Source organism: Scyliorhinus canicula, chromosome 6, assembly GCF_902713615.1.
Source record: "Scyliorhinus canicula chromosome 6, sScyCan1.1, whole genome shotgun sequence".
In the NCBI taxonomy this organism is placed as follows: Eukaryota; Metazoa; Chordata; class Chondrichthyes; order Carcharhiniformes; family Scyliorhinidae; genus Scyliorhinus; species Scyliorhinus canicula.
In genome coordinates this window covers 127202972-127216544 of record NC_052151.1, presented here as the reverse complement: position 1 = coordinate 127216544, position 13573 = coordinate 127202972, and the positions used below count along the sequence as shown (strand labels likewise).

The window sequence follows — 13573 nt, the reverse complement described above, 5'->3', positions numbered from 1 at the left end:
AGCACCTAGATTGCCTTGGATATCACACCATGCCAGTCAGTGACAGTAATGCCAAGTCTACTGCCTCAAATAAAAAGACAAACTCTTTTTAAAAAATCAAAAAGGGTTGTGAGATTTGAAACCCACCCCCCGCACGAGATCATGAGCAAGGCTCAGAAATTGTGCAACTTTTAATGAACTCAGAAGGATTGGCATACCTGCAGTGACACACTGCCACCTTTAACAGAAGCTATTCAAATCTCCTCCAACCCAGCATACACAACCAAGCCAATTCTACGTCCTGAGGAACCTTCCACAATTTTTAACCACCTGATAAAAACATTTTGATTTCCTAGCAACAGCTCTGAACACATTCTGTCGTGGTGGAGGAGCGAGGGGGTAAAAAAGGGCATCAATAAAATGGCCTCACAGCAGCAGACCACTGGCAGAAATCTTAAAACATGATAGTGGAAAGGGGCCGTGTGTTACGACACGAACAGCAGAATTTTGAATGACCTTCCGTTTACAGGAGGGTAGATGGCGAAATGCCAGCCTGGGGTGCATTGGTCAGAGTCAAGTTTAGAGGCAACAAAGACATGTTGTAAACAGCGAGTGGATAGACTGATAAAATGGGCAGCAGACTGGTGGATGTAGTTTAACACTAAAATCTGAATTGATAAATGTAGAAGGTGTACACTAAATGGTACAATTGAAAAGGGAGTGCAAGAACAGGGAAACCTGGTGTGGGCATTGGGCATACACAATTTTTTGAGGGTGGCAGGGCAAGTTCAGAAGGCTACTGACCCTTTGCTTTATAAATAGAAGCACACAGTACAAAAATAATGAAGTAATGGTACACGTGTGAAAAAAACTTGCTGGGCTCCAAGCTGAGATATTGTGGTCTTTTCTGCGCACCACACTTTAGAAAGGATGTCAAATGCCTGAAGGAGAAGGTGCAGAGGAAATTTACTACAGGATGAAAGCCTTCAGTTCGATTTTGGAGACACTAAATTTGCTCTCCTTAGAACAAAGAAGGTTATGAGAGATGTGATAGAGCTGCTCAAAATCATGTATGGCTTTGATACAGTATAGAAGGATAAACTCCTTCCAGTGGCAGAATGGCAGGTGGGACAAGGACAAAGGAAGGTCTGTGATAGGATACAAGACAGGAAAGATTGAATGACAGAACTAGTCTTAAAGAGCGAAAGGGAATGGCGATGGGCAAAAATAGAAACAAAAGATGGGCCTAGGAGATCCGCTGTTGTCTAAATGCAAAAATAAGAGAAAAATCTAAACTTTCAAAGTAAAGGAAACAAAATGGAGGGACAGAGTTTACAGTCTGATATTGTTGCATTCAATATTCTCCCCTTGTCTGCATGGGTTTCCTCTGGGTGTTCTGGTTTCTCCCACAATCTAAAGATGTACAGGTTAGGCGGATCGGCCATGAACCATGTGCAGGGCTGCAGGGATAGGACATGGGAGAGTGTGATATCCAAGGCAATCTAGGTGCTTAATCTAGGTAGAGTGCTCTTTTGCATGGCCCTGATGGGCCAAATGCCCTCCCTTCTGCACAATAGAGATTCTGTGGAATATTAAGTCCAAAAGGCTGTAAAGTGCCAAATTGAAGGACGAGGTGTGGTGCCTCAAGTTTACATTGAACTTCATTGGAACCGTGCAACAAATCAAAGAGAGATGTCAGTGAGATAGCAAGGTGGAGAATTAAAATGACAGTCCATTGGAGCTGTGTCATGCTATCAAGCTGAATGGAGTTGTTTTGCAAAGTGGTCATGTTGCAACTATCTAGTGCATAATTCCAATGTTTTAGAATATAACTTTAAAAAAAAAATTTAGAGTACCCAATTATTTTTTCCAATTAAGGGGCAATTTAGTGTGGCCAATCCACCTACCCTGCACATCTTTTGGGCTGTGGGAGCGAAACCCACGCAGACACGGGGAGAATGTGCAAACTCCACACAGACAGTGACCCAGGGCTGGGATTCGAACCCGGGTCCTCAGCGCCGTAGGCAGCAATGCTAACCACTGTGCCACCATGCTGCCCTTGAATATAACTTTTAGTATTGGGAATTAAAGTTTGAACTGTGGAAGCAACCCTGAAGTAAATGCAATTCAAACAAGCTTGGAGTTAACTGCAGTTAAAAGCTAACCTTTTGTATCTCGCAAGCTCAGATGTGAGTGAAAAAAAATATCAATAGATGACCCATTGCTGGACCTCTTGGGAGACACATAGCATTGCCATCTCCATAAAAGCTAAACGTTAACAAGTCTGGGAGCAGGCATCGTAAAACTACGAGAGATTGACATTATTCATAGGGTTTCACAGAATCAAGAAAAATTTTGCATTTGGCATTTCTAATTAAGAATGGGCTTTGTGTGTCACATTGCCATAAAGGTAGTGATTCAAGGTGAAGCCTTGTTTGAAGGTTCTTTTGTTTAATTTATCTGTGTGTTGCTGACAGAAGCAAGCAGGTCCAATTGGGAACAAAGCTGTTTCAATTTTAGGGAAAGGCAGCTGTTTGCAATTAGTGAAATAAATTTACAGTGGTCTTCACGAAGCCTTGTAGCAGAAAACAATTAATAATAATAATAATATTTATTATTGTCACAAGTAGACTTACATTAACACTGCAATGAAGTTACTGTGAAAAGCCCCTAGTCGCGACATTCCGGCGCCTGTTCGGGTACACAGAGGGAGAATTCAGAATGTCCAAATTACCTAACAGCACGTCTTTCGGGACTTGTGGGAGGAAACCAGAGCACCCGGAGTAAATCCACCCAGACACGGAGAACGTGCAGACTCCGCACAGACAGTGACCCAAGCCAGAAATCGAACCTGGGACCCTGGCTCTATGAAGCAACAGCGATATCCACTGTGCTGCCATGCCTCCCTAGCAGGGCTAGCTTGGAAAGCTGTGGCAAGGCATCAGATATTTGCCAGCAACGCAAACAGGAACCCAAGGGATCCACAGTTGAGGTCGATAAAAGAAAGGGTGTAGGGTCACATAGCTAAAAACCTGATCAAAGGACATCCATTAAATCTTACCCAAGAGGACTAGCTGGAATACGAAGGAGAATTAAAGTCAATTCTGGAGTGCTTTTTTGGGTTGGTCCAAGGAAAACTGAAAGAATCTGCAAGATGTTGTAAGATAACTGAACTCTTCATGAAATCTTGTGGTGAACTTCTGTCGGTTAATTGCAAAGCATTCAGGTTTCTTTAAACATTCATGGCCCTAACAGGATCGTATTCCAGTTACCCAATGTGCTTTTGGTCTCCCAAAGGAGAGTAAATCACATCCTGAGCAGCGCATACAGTGCACCAAGTTGAAAGATGTGCATCTAAATCGCTGCTTCACATGGAAGGAATGTTTACGGCCTTGGACAGTGAGGAGCTAAAATAGCAGGTATTATAGCTCCTAAGTTTGCATGAGACGATGCTGTGGGAAGGAACAGGGAGTAGACCAGGGCAACTCTGAGGGAACGGCCCCTTTGGAATGCTGAAGGGGAGGAAATGTACAGTGGTGGCATCATACTGGAGGTGGTGGAAATGACAGAAAAGTATCCATTTAATATAGAGGATGCTGGGGTGGAAAGTGTGGACAAAGCAATTCCCATCATGGTTATGGGACAGAGGGGAAGGGGTGCGAAAAAAAAGCAGTAAATGTGACAGACACAGTTGAGTGCCCCTTCAACCACAGTAGGGCGAAATCCTCAGTTGAGCGAAAAAAGACATTCCAGAAATACCAGTGTGGAAAGTTAAATAATCAAAACAGACGCAACAAGAGGTAGAGGAATTGGGAAAATGAAGTTGTTACAGTGTCTCGGGTGTGACAAGGTGTAGTCACGGTGGCGGAGTCGATGGGCTTATAATATTAGCTAATGGTTAAATAGAGACAGATAAATCAAGGAAAGGAATGGACATCCATGGTAAAAAGGCAGCAGTTAGGACCAGGAAAATGGAAACTTTTAATGTGACAAAAGGGTATCAGAAGACCCATGGATACTGATAGGGAGAGACTGGACAAGGTGACCTTACACATGTTCCACACTGTAATCCATTGCTGAACAATTCAGAATTGATTTCATAAAGATGTAAAAACAGAATAATGATAATGGGTGACTTCAATTATCCCAATATAGACTTGGGATTTGAGGTGGGGAAACAGTATCAAGGAAAAGGGCTCAAATGTATAGAGGAAAAATTTTGTTCATCAGCATATTGCAGTCTAATGAGGAATCAAATAATGTTCTATCTAGTTCCAGATAATGAAATAGCCACGTGGAGCAGCTTTCATTGGAAGAGCATTTTGGAAACTGATTGCATACCACCACAACCGGACCACAGCAGACGCCATCTTCCTGGACCTACACTCATCCATAGAGCATCTCGACAACAAGGAGTCCTACGTCAGACTCTTATTCTTTGACTACAGCTCCACCTTCAACACCATAATCCCAGCCAAACTCATATCAAAGCTCCAAAACTTGGCTCCTCCATCTGCAACTGGATCCTCGACTTCCTGACCCATAGACCACAATCAGTATGGATAAACCACACCTCCTACACGATAGTCCTCAATACCAGGGTGCTGTGAGGCTGCGTACTTAGGCCCCTACAATACTCCCTATACACACACATACACAACTATGGCAAACTTTGGCTCCAACTCCATCTACAAGTTTGTTGATGACCTTATTGGGCAAGATCTTGAACAACAATGAGTCAGATACAGAAGAGAGATAGAGAACCTCGTGGCGTGGTGTAACAACAATCTGTCCCTCAGCAACAGCAAAACTAAGGAGCTGGTCATTGACTTCAGGAAGAAAAGTATCGTACACATCCCTGTCTGCATCAATGGCACACAGGTGGAAATGGTTGACAGCTTCAAATTATTAGGTGAGCACATCACCAATAATCTGTCTTGGTCCACCCACGTTGACACCACGACCAAGAAAGCACAACAGAGCCTATACAACTAAGGAAGTTCAGCATGTCCGCATTAACTCCTACCAATTTTACAGATACACCATAGAAAGCATCCTAACTGGCTGCACCACCACGTGGTGTAGTAACTGCTCAGCCCAAGACCGTAACAAACCACAGAATAGTGAACACAGCCCAGTCTATCACACAAACCCACCTCCCATCCATTGACTCTGTCTACACCTCCCGCTACCTTGGGAAATCAGGTAGCATAATCAATGTTCCCTCCCATCCAAATTATTCACTCTTCCAACTTCTTCCATCGGGCAGGAGATACAAAAGTCTGAGAAAACGCACTAGCAGGTTCAAAAACAGCTTCTTCCCCACTGTTACCAGACTCCTGAATGACTCTCTTATGGGCTGAACTGATCTCTTCACACATCTTCTCTACTGAGTGGTACTGCACTCCTGCATGCTCGCCCGTTGCCTGTGTCTATGTATTTACATTGTATATTTATGTATGGTCCATGTTTTTTTTCATGTATGGAATGATCTGTCTGGACTGTACACGGAACAATACTTTTCACTCAACCTCGGTACACGTGACAATAAAACAAATCCAATTAAAGCTCAGTAGGTTGACAGTTGTTATGAAAAAGGATGAGGAACAATCAATGGTGAAGATATTAACTGCAAGGGAGTTAATTGTTGAGAGGTGAAAAAGGATAAGGCCCAAGTCGAATGGAAATAAAGTTTATCTGACAAAGCAATCTTCATGGAGTACATAATTCAGAGACAGACTAAATATTCTTATGAAGGACGAATGGAAGATCATTCAAAGATAGAACCCCTGAACGAAAAGAAATTGAGATTAAAATTAAACAAAAAAGTGAAGCCTATGATAAATGTCAGGATCATAAAGCAAAGTAAGAGTGGTGCCAATTAAGGACAAAAATATAAACCTTCTTGCAGCTGCACTACAAAGCTACTTTGCATCTGTCCTCGAATATGCTGCTGCTAGTATCACTGTAAATGAGAAAGATGCAGTGAAATTGGATGATATAATATAATTACGTAGAGGTATTTAAATGACTGGCAGCTCTCAAAGTAGAACGCAAAAGTTATCCACATCAAAGAGGATGCTTCCTACATTGCTGAGAGAATTAAAGGTTGGAATAGCAGACTTTAGCCACAATCTTTCAGTCATTCCTGGATGTGGGAATGGAGGAATGTAGTTTGCAAATGTTATAATCCTTGTTCCAAAAGTAAGCAACAATCTGGAAAAATAAGAAAAACTGCACAATACCAGTAAGAGGAAGACCGCACTGGACAAAAATAGATTTTAAATGGTCAAGATGATAAATTAAGAAAAAGCCTGAGAGTGGCTATGGTGCAATCATAAGATCAGCGGCTTACGTTGGGAGGCATAAAGATGGAGAGGAAAATGTTATTCTGCTCTGTGACAAACAAGTGGGTATCAAAATAGAGGGACGGTCTGGGCAACTGTCATGAGAGCATAAGGTAAGGAGAGATGCAATTGAATCTTTCATGAGACAAGAAAATCGATCAAAATAGCTCAATAAATATTACTCATATGAACTTTTGGAAAACATTTGACAAAGTATCACACAGGAGATTCATTAAAAAGGTGAAAGCCCATAGAATTTAAGGGTAATGTGACAGTATGGATAAAAAGAATTGATTCAGTGACAGTAAGTGGATGATGGATGATTTTCAGACTGGGAGGTGATCTGTAACAGTGTTCCCCAAGGGTCAGTTTTAGATAGATTTTTTATAAATGACCTAGACTCAGATTTAGAGAGCAATATGTAAATTATTTACAGATGATATGGAACTTGTCAATATAGTGAAGTTATAAACTTCAAGATAATAGACAGGATGGTTAAATGGTAAGAAGCATGGCAGATGGAGTTCAATGATGTGAGTGTGAAAGATGGTATACTAAATGTAAAACTATGCAGATGAGCAGAGAGGTCTTGGTATTTACAAATCCTTAAAAGTGACAGAACAAGTTGATAAGATGGTTAAAAAAGCCAGGTCATTCAGGTTCATAAAATAAGGGCATCTGAATGGAAATCAAATCAAACAGATGTTGGAGCTTAATAAATCATTGGTTCTGGATTTATTAATAACTGTTCATTGTTAACAATTCAGGACATCACACTTCATGAAATATGTGAAGGTCTTAGGAACATCATAGACGTTTTACCAGTGCCTTGTTAAATGGAGAGGGTGGATAAATTAGGGCTGCTTTTGGAACAGAAAAGTTTAAAAGGTGAACCAAGAGGTTTAAAAGGTGAAGGTAGGCTTTCATAGAGCAGAGAAAAATTATTCCCTCTGATGAATGGGCCAATAACCAGAGGTCACAACTTTAAAATCATCCCTTTTTGAATCTGTTTTCATCACACTTTCAGCAATAATCATTGCTGTTTGGGTATTAAAATATTCTCTTTATTAGGATGAGTATTTATATAGCATCTTTCACAACCTCAATGTTTCAAAGCACTTCAGTCAATAAAGTACTTTTAAATTGCAATCACTGTTGAAATGTAAAAAGCAGGGTAGCCACTTTGTCTCGAGAAAGCTCTCTCAAATGCATCATATTGACTCTGGCTCTTTTCCCAAATACCTGAAATATTTGTCTTTGGTTATTGACCCTTCTGCCATTGGAAATTATTTCTTATTTACTCATGTCAAAATCTCCTCATGATCCCTCCTAACCGTCCCTACTCAAACGAGTACAATCATGTTTCTTCAGTCCCTCCATGTAATTGGTCCCACATCTTTGGTACCATTCCAGTGAATCTCCTCAGCACCATCTCCTCAAACCTCGAAACCCTTCCTGAAATGCACTGCACAGAATTGGACACAATCCTCCAGCAGAGGTCTACCCAGCAACTTTCTTGCTTTTCAACTGTATGTTTGTTTCTTAAGACAAGGATCCTGTGCACCTTTTTCGAGAGTTGCTCAACCTGTCACAAAGCCTTGATGATGTACATATCCAGATCTTGTTCCTGCATCCCTTAAAAATTGTACATTGAGCTTATTTACTTTGCCACTTTCTACCCAGCACGCCAGATTACATGACATCTGCCATGCATCTGTCCATTTCACCAGTTAATCTATATCCCCCTGACATCTATTATTCTCCTCCTCATTGTTTGCTTCAATTCAGAGTTTTGAGTCATATGCAAATTTTGAAATTGTGCCCTGTAAACTCAGGTCCAGAAAAAGAGTAGTGATCCTAATGCTGGCTCCTGGTCACACCACTGTTTACTCCCCTCCTGGCTTTAAAACAATCCTTCACCACTACTTTGTCTTTTCCCCCTTAACCGATTTTGAATCCACAATGCCACTGCCTCCCACAGATTTTAGTTTAAATCTGTGATAATTAGCAAATATCTTTTAAAAGTTAATTAAACATCAATTGCACTATCTTCTCTAGCTTTTCTTGACACTTATGAAAAACTGGGAAAAAGTTGCTGGAAGAAAAATATTTCACTCACACAGCTGGCTGAACAATACCGGGGCATCTTCGAAAGCATGCACACCACACAGACACTGTATAATCCAAATTCAGATTACATTACCATGCAAGGCTCTGTGCAAAACTATCAAGTCACATCCTGGGCATATGGGAGAAATTAGCCTTTGAATCATTAAAAAATGGAAATACAATTAAAGGGATGTTTGAAATAAATATTTTTATTTTATTTAAACAGTTATTTTTGGATATAAGTTTCAGTAACTGAGGAAAGAGAGTTTGAAAAAAATCAGAGCATTTTAAAGAGCAAAAACGATGTAACATCAACCAGCAGCTAGAGACTACAAATGCAGCAGTCACAAAGCAGGATGGCCTTTGAATGAAAAGACAGCACATGCTGCTTTTAACAAAATACATAAGAGATACATAGAGCATAAGTAAAGATTATTTTAACCTTTGCATGGTCATGTTGACAAACTGGATGCTGAACTTTTAATGAACGTTAGAGCACAAATTATTCTTCAATATATGCGTAGATGAAGAGAAACTAGGATATTCAGAACTTAATTGACATTTGGACTGGTTTTTAACAAATAAAGCAGTCAGTTTTAGTTCGGAATTGAAGTTTCAGCCTCTGCAATTGTCTAACAGGTTTGAGGTTCTCTCAGCTTGTTTGGATGAGAATGGGGGCTGCAAGATGGATGAGCTGACTGACACAGGACTGTGGTACAGGAAGCCATTCAAGTGAGAGTTGAGCAAAAAAGGATGGGGGATGGTAGTAGGGAACAATATAGTGAGGGGGATTGACACTGTTCTTTGCAGCAAAGAGCTAGAGTCCAGGCGGCTGTGTTGCCTGCCTGATGCTAGGGTTTGATTCATCTGCTCAGGGCTTGGTGGAACTTGCAGGAGGGGAGAGGATGCAGTTGTCAACGTCCATGTAGGTACCAACAACATAGGCAGGTCTAGGAAAGAGGTTCTGCACAGAGAATGGGAGGAGCTGGACACCAAAATAAAAAGGAGAACCTCAAATGTTATAATTTCTGAATTATTACCCGAGCCAGGTGCAAATTGGCATTGAATACATAAACTTACAAAGGTGATTCAAAGACTAGTGTGGGAGAAGTGGAATTCAGTTTGTGGAGCACTGGCTCGAGAACTGGCTGTATCATTGGGATGATCTATATCTGAACCATGCTGGGACAAGGGTTCATGCAAACCATACAACTAGGCAGGGAGGAAGGGTTCAAAACTAAATATTTGGGACAAGGGATGTGGAAAGATGTGATACATTAAATAGAGGCAAAATAAGAGAGGAAAATAGTAATATTGGAAATTAAGGTCAGACAACAACAGGGAGGGACAAAGAAAAAAGCCTAAGAATGCACTGACAATCAAGATGTTACAAAGGTAACAAAAAGGCAAAACTAAAGGCCTTTTCTGAATGCGTGTAGCATTCATGAAGTTATCAAGCTGATAACACTGAAGTAAATAAATATGATCTGGTAGCCATTGTAGAGGCGGCTGCAGGATGACAAGGATTGGGTTCGGAATATTAAATGGTACATGGAATTCAAGAAGAATAGGAAACTACGTAAATGTGGATGAGTAGCATTGTTAATCAAGGATAGCATTGGTACAATAGTTTGAGACGACCTTGGCTCAGGCAATCAGAAGGTAGAATCGGTTTGGGTGGAAATGAGGAATAGTAGAGGAAATAAGTCACTAGTGAGAGTGGTCTACAAACCCCCTAACAGTAACTATAATGTAAAACAAAGTATACAATAAGAAATATTAGGTGCTTGTGATAAAAGGCCGGCAATAATCATAGTATTCTTAATCTAAACGTGAACTGGAAAAATCAGACTGGCTGTAGTAGCCTGAAAGAGGAATTCATAGATTGTCCGAAATAGTTTCTTACAGCAGCATATTCTGAAACCAAACAGAGAGCAGGTCATATTAGACTCGGTGTTGTGTAATGTTACAGGTTTAATTAATGATCTGTAATGTAAAGGCAGCAATCACAACATGATTGAATTTTTCATCCAGTTTGAAAGGGAGAAGAATGGGTCTATGACTAGTATTTTAAACTTAAATAAAGGGCAACTATGTGAGGATGAAAGCAGTAGCAGACATTTAATAATAAAATAATAACCTTTTATTGTCACAAGTATGAAGTTACTGTGAAAAGCCACTAGTCGCCACATTCCGGCACCTGTTCAGGTCAGCTGGTACAGGAATTGAACCAGCACTGCTGGCCTTGTTCTGCATCACAAACCAGCTGTCTAACACACTGAGCTAAACCTGCCCTTTAAGGGGATATTTCAGACAAGTATATTCCTACTAGAAAGAAAAATTCAAAGGGGATTCAAGATCATGAATGGTCTTGACAAGGTGATCACAGAAAGAATGCTTCCTTTTTGGCAAAATTGAGAACGGGGGCACGGTTTTAAAATGAGGCTCGCCCTTATAGTACAAAGATGAGGATTTTTCCCCCTCTGAGGGCTATATAACTTTGGAACTCTGCCTCAGAAGACAGTGGAAGCTGGTCATTGAATACTGTTAAAGCAGAGGTTGATAGATTTATGCTAGGCAAGATATCAAAGGCTTCCCGGCGCACATGGGAACGTGGAACTTCCCACATGGGAACTGTGGAATATAACAGTTAGCCATGTTCTTATTGAATGCCTGAGCAGGCTCGAGGGGCTTGAACTTCCTACTTCTGTTCCTATTTTGTATGTTCGTACATAAGGCCTAAATCGCGGTGTCAACACCACCGTGGGAGTACATGGCTGCAGTGCCAACAGCCACTGCAAGATTAGCCACGTACGATTGGCACTGGCTGTTACATGTAGCTGTTCTGTAACTGTACTGGTTGTTGATGCTAATGTATTGTTGACCTTCTTTGCAGAAATAACAAGTGCAAGATTAACAGATAACAAGTGCAGTAGTAACTGTCAGCTATCAGTGCCAAATGCACTCATTAATGGCACAGTTACGTTTACTAATGCTGTTACTCAGTGCCAATCATTCCCATCTATTGACATGAATAAATGGCAGCTCCAGGTCAACCTAAGTGGTGAGATCACCAGTCAGTCAGTCTCATGAATGATATGGATAAGGGACAATTCCCAATGTTCTGGTAATACCTCCGACCAAGCAATCTTTCATCAGTCACAACCATCAGCGACATCCCAACCGCAGTGCCAGTCACCCTCACGGTACTAACCTGATCAGCGGAACCAGTTATCCTGGCCAGCCGGTGGGGGCCAGCCACCCTGATCGCGACCGATCCGGCGGAATGCCCGGTCCCCGCTCACCAGGGTTCAGCGACAGCGCCGCCTCTCCGCCGCTGGGCTCACCCGGAGGCCGGGACCGCCGCTCCCATCGCTCGGGCTCTCAGTCCGGCTGGAAGCCGAAGCCACCTCTTCCTCGGGGCCGGTATCAGGCGGCGATTCTGGGCCCTCTCTCAGCCGCTCTCTCCGGCCCTGGGTCACAGCGTGCCGGTCCCTCCGCCTCCTGGCCTCCGCCTCTCGCTGCCGGCGGCTTGGGGAGCCGTCCTCCACCTCACTACCCCGCTCCCTCCGCCGCCTCGCACTCGCCCCCTCTCCCGAGCCCTCGCCACTCCTCTCCCGCACCCCGAGCCGCCTGGTGTTCTGGTCACCGGCCGCTGCCAGCCGCGGTCTCGCAGGCTCCGTCTCTCCCTCCCTCCGTCCCTCTCGCTTTGTTTTTCCGACAAACAAACCAATGCCAACTTCCCCTCACTCTGCTTGACATCAACAAGCACCCACCTCATTGGCCACCTCACACACAGGAGTAAAGTGAGCAATGATTGGTTGGTCACAAGACTCTTTCTTTCGAAAAAAAAGCCGGTTTGACCCATTTAAAGGGCTCATGCGCAGTTTGATGGACCGTTTCAACTGCGCGTGCGCAGTTCCTGGGAGGCGGGCCGGAGCGCCACCGGCGCGTGCGCGATTCGCGGGGCCGCGCGGGTGTCGGGGGAGGGGGCAAGGGGGCAAGGGGGGATCCAGACGCGTGCGCGGGGCCGGGGAATTTCACCGGCAACTGCGCGGTTCGCGGGGTTTCGCCGGCGCGTGCGCAGTTCGCGGGGTTGGAGGGTTACTCTTGCGCGTGCGCGGTTCACAGGGCGGACGAGCGGGATCAACGCTGGCGCGTGCGCAGTTCGAGAGGCTGAGGGTTCCACCGGTGTGACCTTTTCACTCCGTGCAATAGCAAAGTCGTGCGAATTCTGCAAATCAGAAATAAAGACGGAAAATGCTGGAACCAGTGTTGTCCCACAAAAATGCTGCCAAGTCTGCTGAGTATTTGCAGCATTTTTTTGGTCAGTCTTTTTACCCCTCCGATTATTGCCAACCTGGGAAGATTTCCTCTGGAGTCTCCCAGGGGTAACAGCAAGAATGCGACCTGTATTATTAGCAACAAGTGGAAGCAATGATAATCAACCTTCCCTGTCCAAATTGAAAATTAAGCCACTTGCTCTAATCTATATTCATAACACTGATCAGAGGAGAATAACCAGGATGTTGCCTGGACTGGAGCATTTTTGTTATGAAATGAGGCTGGCTCGGCTGGGGCTGTTTTCCTTAGAGAAGGCTCAGACGTGATTGAGGTGTATAAAATTATGAGGGACATATATAGGAAGAAACTTTTCCCATTAATAGAGGGGTCAATAACCAGGAGACATAGATTTAAGGTAAGGGTCAGGAGATTGAGAGGGAAATTGAGGAAAAACCTTTTGACCCAGATGTTAGTGGGAATCTGGAACTCACTGCCTGAAACGGCGGTAGAGGTGGGAACTCTCAGCATTTAAAAAGCATTTAGATTGGCACTTTTGGCATCATAGCATACAAGGCTATGACTAAGTGCTGCAAAATGGGATTAAAATAAATAGGTGTTAGATGGCTGGTGCAGACATGATGGGCCAAAGGGCCTCTTTTTTGAGAACTCTATGACTATAACAGCTCTTCTCTACAATGCCTCCAGTGTTGGTCTGTCTTGTTTTTTACCAACTGGAATAGAATGTAGTATTCAAGCTTTGGTGCTCTGCAATTTATTCATTATCTCTTCTAGCACCATAATAAAAGTGAAAAGGTTAAAACAGGTGGTGTAAATGGGCATCTTCAGCATACCAC

The 13573-nt window shown here is 42.9% G+C and overlaps 1 protein-coding gene across 9 annotated transcripts in view; it reads right to left on the bottom strand.

Moving 5' to 3' along the window:
• The window catches only part of agbl5 (ATP/GTP binding protein-like 5), a 159389-nt gene extending 147099 nt beyond the window's left edge, over window positions 1–12290 (bottom strand). For 4 of the 9 annotated variants that reach the window (XR_005460999.1, XM_038800110.1, XM_038800116.1 and 1 more), the window contains exon 1: window positions 11650–12168. The gene's annotated coding sequence lies outside the window, so the exon portion shown is untranslated. Of the gene's footprint in view, window positions 1–11649; window positions 12170–12211 lie in introns of those variants that run through there. The other 5 variants (XM_038800112.1, XM_038800114.1, XM_038800117.1 and 2 more) reach the window with 3 other exon arrangements.
• Between the last annotated feature and the right edge of the window lie 1283 nt (window positions 12291–13573).